General features: G+C 38.7%; 1 protein-coding gene across 1 annotated transcript in view; it reads left to right on the top strand.

Moving 5' to 3' along the window:
• Positions 1-12,342, top strand: part of LOC144761997 (fucolectin-like) — a 1,241,072-nt gene that overhangs the window by 1,038,390 nt on the left and 190,340 nt on the right. The window lies entirely within an intron of this gene.

The following is a 12,342-nucleotide window of genomic DNA, read 5'->3' as shown; positions in this document are numbered from 1 at the left end:
AAAAAAGGAATTTGGGCCTTCTTACAGAAAAGCAGTAACTATCTTGGCAATCCAAGGAACAAGATCAGTAGTACTACCGCCCCTTGCTGGTAAAAGGGAGAACAGAGTTGTGTCCATAGACCTGGTCAAACCACAATCATGTGGCCAATAATAAGTAGTAGGCCCAGTGGACTCCCAAGAAGTAGCAGAAGACCAAATCTAGCTACTATTCAAGAGGTTCAAACTGAAAGACTTATCACCTTTGATAAACCTGCAGTAAGAAAAGAAGGACTATGTAACAAAGCCATGGAACTCGTGCCTCTTGAGAACCAAATAACAGTTCGCCAAGAAACACCAGTCTACAATGATAAAGCCTCTGACTATACAAATATGACAAAGGAAGAAGCAGCTCCAAAGATTAATAACAATCCTGATGCAATTCCAACAATTGACAGAACTGTCTCTGGCTATTTTATCAACTTTGATACATTTTCTGAGGATCCCAGTAACCTCGAAGATATGCCAGCAAATAACACTCTCAAAGTCAAAATAAAAAAACTGCTTCATCAACTTGAGAAAATATATCTGGTTTCACCATGGATTGAATTTTGGATTATGTTAGGAGTACTTTTCCTCATCCTCTGGCTCATTCTGGTTTTGAGCTTTGGAAGAATGGTTGATAGAAAATATAATACCATGGACACAGCAAGTCAGAAAATCAACTTGGCGCTGAGACCTCATAAATCTTCCCATCGTGAAAGAAGAGATCTCTCATCAGTGAACATCACAGCCGTTCCTATACCTGGTGGTATAGCATGGGACAAAACTGAGTATGACATCTATGGTCTGGTAGAGCTTCTGAAGATTCCGCACCAGTTCAAGATCTCTTTAAGTGACTTTGTATCACCAAACACATTTTTTGATGATTGGGACTTTGAGACTATTAATAAGATGATGTCAGATTTAGAGATGTTGGCTAAATTTACTGAACACGAATACAAACAAGGTTTATCAGATTATGAACAAATGTATTGTTTTAATCATTATGGTCACCATTATTTCATAAATCAGCACACCCTAGAAATATTTATACATATAAACAATGGGAACATTGTCCAACACCACCAAAAGGCAGCGCAAAAACGTTCTATGCAAAGTTTCCATATTTCACAGGGTTTAATGTTACAAATGCAGAAATGTTTTATTTCAAAAATGAGAATAAGACAGGGCTAAAAACAATGTTGACCGATACTAAACAAATGTATTCTGCAAACTTTTATGCTCAGCTGTCTAATTTAGGTTTTGACATTTGGAAAGACAAAATAGAGACTAAAACTGTCTGGGGCACAACAGACTGGCAGGTGCAAGGTTTAGAAGCTCTGTTCAGAGCCTGCATTATACCAGAGCAAATAATGTTTTTCAATTACACTGTTCAATAAACTTCTTGTCTTGACCTAGCTAAGATAAAAGATTTAAATAAACGGTCTATACCTAAACCGACATCTGACAGTGATAATGCTACAGAGGAGGAGGTAGACATACCATATATTTTAAAACAGAACAGAACTAATCCTGATTGGAAAAAATGGTTAATCTGGCCCACAGACACTAATAACTGTCATGATAGATTCCTGGAAAAAACACAGGGGTTCAAAATGAACAGGACAGATCCAAGATATTCCCAGAGACAAAATCCAGGGATAGTAACAACATATAGTGTAGGAAAACTGTGCCTTGAGTGGCTACAGAAATCTACACTTCCGGAAATCAAACAACACTTATCTTTACTAAGAAGGCAATGAATTGCGAGATTTCTTAATGGGGCCTCGCAAACCACGTCAAAAATGTTTCATATACGCCGGTATATATGCTGCGTACAACGAGGCTTGGAAAGTGGCGCAAATAGAAACTGCAGAAAGAATACGAGAAATTGATCGTATTAATTTGGAGAAAACTCTCTCTGTAGTAGACAATGGGTTAACAACTCCGTCGTCCAGAATATATTCATTGGACAGCATTGTATCATCTGCAATTGACATAATAGAGCAGGACTTGCTAATGTTACAGTCTTAATTACGTTCTATAATGCAGCTGGGCTGGACGCTGGAAAATCTGCATTCAGGCTATGTGCCATGGCGTCTAATCAACACAACATCATTGTTTTCTGTATTTAACATTACAGATAAACAAATATCTTTGGCACACAAAGGAGCAGACTATACGGTGCTGAGCATTGGAAAACTGACAAGATTACCATTAACAGTTTCTGAGAAGCCTGTCATTGAATGGATAATACATGGCACCATTACGATACCAGTGACGATTTTCAAGTTCGAGTATTGTCTACAGCATATACCAGCGGGCCTGTATTAAAGGTTGGGTAAAGAATACATTAAGTCGACCTGGACTTTACCGTACACACATAAATGTTGGAATAAGGGAAAAGAGGTATTCCTTTGTGGTAATAATTGCATGAATTCACTAAGCGGTACACTTTTGTGCAAAGGAATTAATTTACACGGAGCCTGCAACGGTTCTGCAAATAACCTTTCATGCCATCTGCACGGGACACCCTCCACAGTGATAGAACCAATTTTCAGGCAACTATCCAATGGCAGTTACGTTATGTTGAATGATCACAGCTGTGGTGGCATGTTGCTAGGAAAAGCTTATCTAGTTAGTGTGCGTGTTTGGAGCCCTGGTGGTCGGTTGACACCAGGCCATATACAGTCTATGTTCAAAGTGTGCAGGCACTAATCCTTACACAGCACACGCACTGGTTAAACTTGCATAAAACTGCAACACTTAGTGTGCAGCCCCCGTTCATACATTTTTATCTAGTTAGTGTGTCATCCATGGTCACTTGTATGCAAGTATTGTATCCAACGCACAAGGCAGACAGAGGGACGGACATATGGCCTTCACTGAATATCTCTTCTATACAAATTGATACTTTAAGTAGAATGAAAGTCATTCTTTTACAAAAAAATGTGCCACTGACCTCGTCTAGAGAAACGTATGATCTGAAAGTTGCAAGATCTTCTGCAGAGATACATGCATTATTATTAACAAACTGCCGAGTACACTTTGCAGAAATGTTAAGTCAAATCTTAAACATGTCTGATACCAGCGGCATCGCACATGTATTTAAGAAGATTTTTTCGGGACTGATAACACCATTTGAAGCAGTCCTCTGCATTTTTCCAAATTTCGTGCACTCTGTGTTTGGCTGCCTGCCTCTCATCTTGGGTAAAGTAACAGCAATTCTATTTGAATCCTTTTGCTCCGATATGGCAAGTCCGGTCACCAGCAACACCGAAACTACCATGGAACAATGCCTCCTTTCCATGAAGTATCGTGAGAGAATTTCACAGATTCTTGGCTTGGCTCGTTTAAGAGATCTGAACACAACCTGGTTTCTATCGTTTAGACCAATCTGGCAAAATTGCATCTTACCTGTTCTTTGATGCCTGCTTTGTGAACAGGAATGCGTGTTGGACATTTGTCTTACACTTCCATCAGTACTGCCATCGGATGTTGACGCTTTGCTAGGTCCAGTAACGGCTCATGCATCGTATTGCCCCAACTGCTGCCTATTCTGATGAAGGCATTAATTGAGGTCTCACCGGCAAGTCTAACTGAGGGTGAGATACGAGAAACTACAGGCGTACAGGTACCTTCTACTACGTACATTGCTAATGCATCAAACGTTGACGGCGATGATCCACACTTATGCACTTTTGATCTGCTAACTGAAGTGTTTCCCCTTTCACCTACTACGGTAGAGGGTTTCTTTGCCAGCCTAGATGATCTGATGTTTTCTCCTGACCCTCCAGAGAATAACTTCTGATTATTTCAACCAGTGTTCTCTGAACTCAGAAATTCGGCCTTCATTTTTTCAAAACAATCCACTAATTCGAACTTTTTCCAAAATAGAACTTTTGGCACGAAGTAATCTGCTTAAAGTAGAACTTTTCTTAGAGAACAAGATTTCTTTTGAAAAACTGCTTAATGACTATATTTGGCCTAATAATCAGAACAAAAACATTTATAAAGTATGATATGGGATGATCTCGAAACATTTATTTTTCCTTACCGTAAAACTCCAGAGACATTTCATGAATATATTTTATAATGATAGAATGTATACTATGCTTTATGTCTATGAAAACCTGCTTATGCTATACTCATTACATTCAAACAAGCTTTTTCAAATGCAATTTTGTATGTTGTATTTTTGGTGAGATTCTATACAGCTGCCTTAGATATGTTTAGTGCTTACAGGTTTAGTCTTATTGAACTTAAGATCGTGGAGTTGGTGTTGTAAATGAATCTAGGACCCTAGTGTAAATTTTCCCGATTCATGCCCTTATATAGGTACGGATTATCCTATCCTTATATAGGCATATAAATCATTACCATATTTAGACTGAGCCTATGCAGCCCAAATACAGCATGGCTACTTCCTCTATGTTCCAAGAATCAGCAACGATTTCTTAGAGAAACCCGCCTTCAGCAGCTAGAGACATCCCCTTGCCTGAATACTAATTTATCTAGGAAATCATGGAGTCTTCAACGACGTTATTAAGTCCAATCACACGTCAAACTCGGCACCTTCATAGTATAAATATGCCTAGATTTGCCCAAGCAGACACACGGTGGTTTGGAGCAGATCGACTAACTACTTGCCCGATGCCCTGGAGCAGCAAGTGCCGAAGGAAGCCGACCCTCCAGCTGACGCACTCAGAGACTCTGTATTTTCTCTTGCAGAGAAATTCAGGTCCAGTGTTTCCAGGCTACCCTTGTGGGTTGCTGGGAAATCGAGTCCTGAGAGAGAGATACAAGACCTCCTTCATTCTAAACCAAGGTACGGAGCTGGTTAGACCCTTAGAGAATTCTTGATTAGATTCTTGGCAGAAAATACTAAGCTTAAACTACTCCTCCCTTACTTCTTCCCTTTTGCTAGGCTTAGGTCAGGTACATCGGGGTAGGCGTATTTTAGAAGCACCAGTTGAGTACTTTTAGCCATCATTTTAACACTGTATGTATTTTATCCGTTTTAAGGCACTTTATGGCTTAGAAACCATATCATGCTTTTACAGTACTACTTTATAATACTGTTCGTATTATACACTCTGTATTTTATTACCGGTATTACGATTGTAGCAGTACATTTCTTATGCTTGAGAAAGAAGACTGTTCAATAAATACTTTTATTGAAAACGCCCGTCTCTCTATTTTCTCAGCTCCTCTGGTGAAACGAAGCATGCACGAATGACTGAGTAAAATAGTTATCTATTGTTCCCGCGACTCTAGAGATTGATTTCTTATTCTTGGGAAACAAAGTTGTCATGTTTATGCAGTTGTCAGAAACAAATAACATCTTGTTAATTCAAGAAAGTTTCTATTGACCTCTGAGCTAGCTGGCACTCACAATTAAGTCTAATAGATTCGGTAGAGACCTAGTCGACCGCAGTCCTACATCTAAATCACAGGATTTATTATTCCAATGTGCAGAGCCTATTGGGAATATTGGAACTACATTACAAAGGGTGTAATATTAATAAGTGGTGCGAGATGGCAGATATGTACATGAAAAATACTGTTGCCTATGGTGGTAGTTCGGGAACATTGTTTTCACCAACGTTTATTATTAATTCATCAATGAACTCCAGTTATCTCTGAATTCTCTTACTTGTAAAAGCCAAATTCTAATCATTTTGTTTATCTCCTCCACAATGAGGACCTAATCTAACTTACAGCGTCTCCATATGACAAATAAGTCACCTATAAAGTTTACCCAGAGTATAATGTGATACGTACATTTTTCCATTGTTTCACCTCCAATTACCATACTACAGAGTAGAAATAGAAGTTCTGTAGTTATAGTTAAGGTCACCATAGATAGGGTTGTTTTGGATTTTTGCTCCTTAATAACTTTGCACCTGCTTGATGAATGTCTGTGAAACTTTTCAGACGTGTTGCACCCATTTCATTAACAGAGGACTGCAATTTTTGTCAAGTTTGGCCATGGTGTGCAAGGAATAATAGGCTTGAAATCCAAAGCATTTTACATAGTCTATAGTATGTCACATCAGATTTTGCTGAAATTTGGCAGCATTCGATATTAGGGTGCATTGATGATTCTTTTGGGTACATCAGGTAAGTATGGTAAGTGTTTTTAATGCTATAAGGATTTTCAACTTAGTGATATCTTGTAGCACAATACTACTAGAAGTAGCAAGGAAGCCAAACAAATAAACTGACTGCATATGTAAAGTTGCAGATTTGCTACATGAACAAGTGAAAGTTCCATTAAGGGTCTCAATCTAATCGAATCCCATAAACAAATATATAACAAATAGAATGCATCTTAATCTACATAAGTTTTCTTTGCATGCTTTGTGGCTCACAAAATAAAAGTGACACAACATGCCAAACAAAAAACTTAATTCGTATACAACTCCTCTCCAGCAAAATGTAAAATTCCCCTAGCAGTGAGTCACACAAACTACTATTTGGAGGACATTTTAATTGCCCACAAAAAAGCATAATCTCTATTTTTATAACAAATAAAATGATTGCCTTTCATTTACTTTGGCCTTCATAAATAGTACAATCCTATTAGAAATAGCAAGAAAGACCCACGAATAAACAAAAGTGCCTATGTAAGTTTCAGAGTTAATACATGAACAACTGAAAGACCTATTATGGCTGCATGCTAATGGAAACCAACAAACAAAATATGTCATAATCTACATACAATTTATTTGCATGCTCTCTTGCTCACAAAATAAAACTATGCCCAACAAGCCAAACACAAACCATCTTCATTATGTACTGCTGTGCACCAAAATGAAAAAAACGGACAAGCAGTGAGATAGACAAACTACTTTATAGGTCATGATAATTTGCCATTAGGAAAAACATATAATTTTATTTTTTATAATAGCAATGATTGAGTTTTATTTCGTGTGGGCTTCATATGGAGGACAATCCTGCCAAAGGTAGCAAGGAAGCCCCACCCAAAAAACATAGACTGCAAATATAAAGTTTCATGAGTACTACTTGCACAACTAAAATACACATTTATGGTTTTAGGCTCATGTAAACAGGCAAACAAAATATGTAATAAATACAATAGATAAAAAGAAAGAAATCACAATAAATCTGATTGCCACTCTGAAGTTATAGTTGGTATTCGCAAAGATAGGAATTTTCTTGGATAATAGCTCCCCAATAACTTTCCACCCACATGATGAATCACCACAAAACTTTCCAAACCTATAGCATTTTCTACATTTTTGGATGATGTAAATTTTTGTGGTGCTTCCTTTTTAGGTTGCGCATTAAAAAGCAGGTCCCAAAACGCGTGTTTACTCCAATGCATTTTTCATAGACTAATGTATTTGTTGAAGCGCAAAGACAGCTGAATGTATGTACATGGAAGTTGCCAGAATTATACATTATTGTGCAGCAATGATGCTTTTTGGTGCCGGTAGTTAAGTAGGGTAAGTATTTTACTAGGTTCCAAGGCATTTAAACTTAGTGATATCAGTCACTGCAGTACGTTTGCAGAATTTCACAAATGTTTGCAGTATATGGACGTAAATTTATTTAAAAATATATATTTTTTAACTATAATTACATTTCCCTATGTATTACCACTTTAATAAAGTGGTAGTAAGTAGGGACCTCACACTTGTCTAGATTTAAGGCCCTAACACTGAACACAGCCAAAGTGTGGTTAAAAAGAATATAGCTGCCTTTTCATTCTCAGAAAACAGCCATTACCCAATTATGTATTGGCTTGTCACTGCCATGTACAACGGTATACTGCAAAGTATACCCGCCCAAATTATACCTAAGGTCTAACTGTATTATTGGATTGTGGTACCCTTGCATCACAAGGAGTGCAAGGCCACCATGTTTAGCCCTGCTTTGATTGGTAAATTCGGGGAAACTTGAGGCAGCGTAATTTGATGTCTTGCCTTACTGTGCACACAATAATTTACACTGCTGCTAAATTTCACATACATCTGTAGGGCATCCCACTGTACCCACTCCACTATATGCTATTCAACTCTATGACATTCCAAACTATGCCTCTCCTCTGTACACTACTCCACTCTATGCTAATACAATGTACACAATGCCAAAGTATGCCACTCCAGTCTATGTTACTCCATTGTATGTCAATCAACTGGATGTTACTCCACTATATGCTATTCCACTCTATACCGTTCTACTGTATGCCACTCCACTGTACTGTCTTCCACTTTACGCTGCTTCATTCTATGCCACTCCAGTGTATGGCACTCCAGTCCACACCACTCCATTATACGCCACTCCACTGAACTCTACTCCGCTCTACATCATTACCCTCAACGCCATTCCGCTGTACAACAGGCATCACTGCGCTACTCCACTCTATGCCACTTCATTCTGTGCATTTGTTGGACCCCTCTCCAATATATGCCACTCCGCTCTATGCTATTACACTCTACACCGCACCCCTGTGTGCCACTCCAGTCTACACCACTCCATTATAGGCCATCCCACTGCACTCTTTTCCAGTCTACATTATTACCCTCAATGCCATTCCGCTGTACAACACTCAGCTCTGCACCATTCCACTCTATTAGACTTTATACAACTCTACCCTACACTAGTAAACTGTATGCAACTCCAATGTACGCCATTCCAATATATGCTACTCCATTATATGGTATTCCACTCAATGTCATTTCACTTTATGCCACTCCACTATTGGCCACTCCACTCTACCCCACTTCATTTTTCGCTCTTCTATTAGTTGCCACTCCATAAGCTATTCATAAGCTATTCCAGTCAACACCATGCCACTATACTCCACTCTACTCTATTCTATTCTACTCTACACCACTACTCTAGACTCCAATGTATGCTATTCCACTGTTTGTCACTCCATTCTATTCTATTACACTTTACACAACTTCAGTCTTTGCCCCTCTACTCTATGGTATTCCACCCTATCCCACACTACTGTACACCACTCTACTGTGCGCTATTACACTGTATCCTACACTACACCACTCTAGTTTAAACCATTTCACAGTATGTCACTCCACTCCACTACTACACAGTACTCTATTACACTCTACATCACTTCACTATATGGCACTCCAGTCTACACTACTCTATGCTATTCCACTTTATGCCACTTCAGTCTATGCTACTCCACTCTACGCCACTTTAGTGTAAACTGCGCTATTTTATATAACTCCACTCTACAAAGCTCCACTACCATCCATGCCACCCTACTAGACTCTATCCCCATACACTCAGCTATCTCAAATATCTATCTTTATACTCTATTGTACAACACTCTACTCCACTGACAGTTTCAAACACTGTCCAACACAGCCCTTCACTCTACTGTATGAGACACCATTACAATTTATAACAGCTTCCTTGGTTCTATGCTACGCTACTTCAATAAATGCCACTCCAATCTACGTGAAGCCACCGTAACCTACTCAAATCAAAACCACTCCACTGTACACCACTCAGTTCTACGCTATTCCACTCCACTCTTCTACAATCCACTTTCTGCTATTCTAATGTATGCTACTTTACTTTATGGTAATCCACTCTATCGTATGACACTCTCCTCCACAACTCCATGCTTTAAAAGTCTACCACACTTCATGGCAATCTATGACATTCCACTCCAACTTATAACTGTACTGTCCAATGTCCATTTCTATTGTGCACTCCAGGACCATACACTCCAATGTATAACACTCTGTTCCACTATACACTTTTCTATGTGACCCAGCTCTCCACTCTACTTTACAAGACCCCACTCCAATCTATAACCGTTTACTAAGTACACTATGCCAGTACACTCCAAAGAATCCCACTATACTCTGTGAACATTAATAAGCTCTATCATACTTTACTCCACACTATGTTACACCACTCCACGTTACTCTACTCCATTGTATGGGACTTTACCTCACTCTGTTTCACACACTACATTAATCTATGCAACTCCACTCTACAACACTCTACTACACTGTGCACCAGTCTCAGGTACTTTACTCCTATCTATACCTCTTCATTTCACTGTACAACACTTTGGCACACATTATGCCACTGTACAACATTCTATTCCATGATAATCTTGTTAACTATATGACACTATACGTAATTCTTCAGATGGCACTGTACTCCACGTTACTCCATTCTTTTCTGGCACAGTACTCCTCTCTATGCCACTACTGCACTACACACCACTCCACTCTGCACCACTCAATGACATTGTACTCTATAACACTGTATGCTAATCCATTGTACCACTCTTCAACACTCTACTATACACCATTTCACCCTGCAAAAATCAACTAGACCATATGCCACTTCATTCTAATTTAGTGTACATTACTTTCCAATAGTGTATGACACTCCACTCCACTCGACTGTACAAGATGGTACTCCAATACATGACACTTTACCCAGCTGTATACTGTGGCACGCCACTCTACTGCACTCCACACCATTATAGTCTACTACATGTTACTCTACTATATTACACTTTACTCTACTCTATCCTACTGCACTTAATTGTACTCCATTCCACTATACTCCTCTCTACTACACTTTATCCCATTCTACGCCACTGTACTATACTCTGTTCTGTGCGACTCCACTGTGCCGTACTCCTGCACTGTATGAAACTCCACTCTGTTATGTTAATAACATTTATTGAACACTTGTATACCCTGAGGTGTTTTGGCCTGGAGACTAGGAAGAAATAAGCTTGGATGAAGATATTAGTTATAAAACAGCCAAGTTTTAAGCTCCATCCGGAAGGAGAACACTGTGGGCAGGGATCTAATATGAGGGGGGAGAGTGTTCTAGAGCTTAGCTGTTTCCGTGATCTGGGTGTAACAATTAGTTTTGCACCAGCAGAGTGCAGTAGTCTGATTGGCTGGTACCATTTAAAAAGATGCCTAAGGAAGTCAGGGTCAGAATTATTCAAGGCTTTATAGGCAATGCAGAGATCCTATAATGTGATAATGTTTCTTACTAGGAGCCAGAGTAATTTATGAATTTCTTTTGAGATGGGTTGGAATTTGGGTAAACCTAGTACTAATCTGGCAGCTGCATTTTGAACCAAGAACCAAGAACACATCAAAATCCACTATGACTAGGGACAGGGCAAAAAGGGACATTTCTAAAGCAGAAAGGACGTGTTCCTAAATCGCAACACTCCTCTGCTACCACAAATTTGTGGGTGCGGGGGACCCTGCAATTTAGAAAGCCCAAAATTGTACCTTCACAGAACACCAACAATTCAATGAATTGGAGACAATGTTAAGCCTCAGTTTCAAGATTTAACGTGTCCAAGAGGTAAGGCTCCACCCAACACAGTACAAATATCTGAATTACAATCAATAAATGTAAACAGCCTGCTCAAAAACTTCTAGTTCTAGATCAGCTGAATAGTTGAAATTATTTAATACAAAAATTCTAAAATGCAGAACAGAATAATTGCCATGAAGGCTCTCACAAAATGTGGCATTACAGAGAAGAGTGCAATCAAAAATATGCTAAGATCCAAGTGGGCAGCAAAATCAAGAGAGAAACAGACAGCATCCCTAGTAGCATTAAGGAAAGCTCTCTCAGCCCCCTAAAACTGAGGATTTTTATATATTATCTTCAAATTGGAAATCACTAAAACTGCTGAATCATCATGGTGTGATCAAATGTGTTGCTTTCTCTGCAAATCAGAGCACAACTTTACTAAGGGGCATATTGTCATAGAACTTGAGCACAATCCCGCTACATAAATATTGATTCAGAAAACTCTATACTAATGCCATCCGAAGATGGTGGGGCAAACTAGATCCGTGAACAGTAGGTTATTATGAATGAATAGTATACAGTGATCTAATGGAACAACCAGGAAGAAAAATACCCATGCAAATAAGGAAACATGATTCTGCTTGACAGTGTACTGCAGAAATTACATACAGTGTAATGTGCAGTGAAAAGGCATCAATTTTGAACAATATGACTGCTAGGCCCAAATTGAGACCTATTTAACAAAGGTCTGGAAAAGACTCTTCTTTGTGTCATGGGAAATTAGTTTTAAAGACAATAGTACAATATTTGTGTGTACATATGTCATTGAGCGTAAAACCACATTACGTGTGCTGTTAATGCTGCAAAAAAATATGAATGCATATTTCTAACAATATATAGGAGATAATTACTCATTACTCATAGACTAAAAGATGTATACTTGAATTCATTGTATAGAGTTTGTGGGAAAGGTATCACGAGTTCAGGGTAATTTTAATTATCCTGGAATTT

Source organism: Lissotriton helveticus, chromosome 6 (genome assembly GCF_964261635.1).
Source record: "Lissotriton helveticus chromosome 6, aLisHel1.1, whole genome shotgun sequence".
Classification (NCBI taxonomy): domain Eukaryota; kingdom Metazoa; phylum Chordata; class Amphibia; order Caudata; family Salamandridae; genus Lissotriton; species Lissotriton helveticus.
Note: the sequence above shows the minus strand (reverse complement) of the source record. Positions and strands in the feature narration are given on the sequence as shown.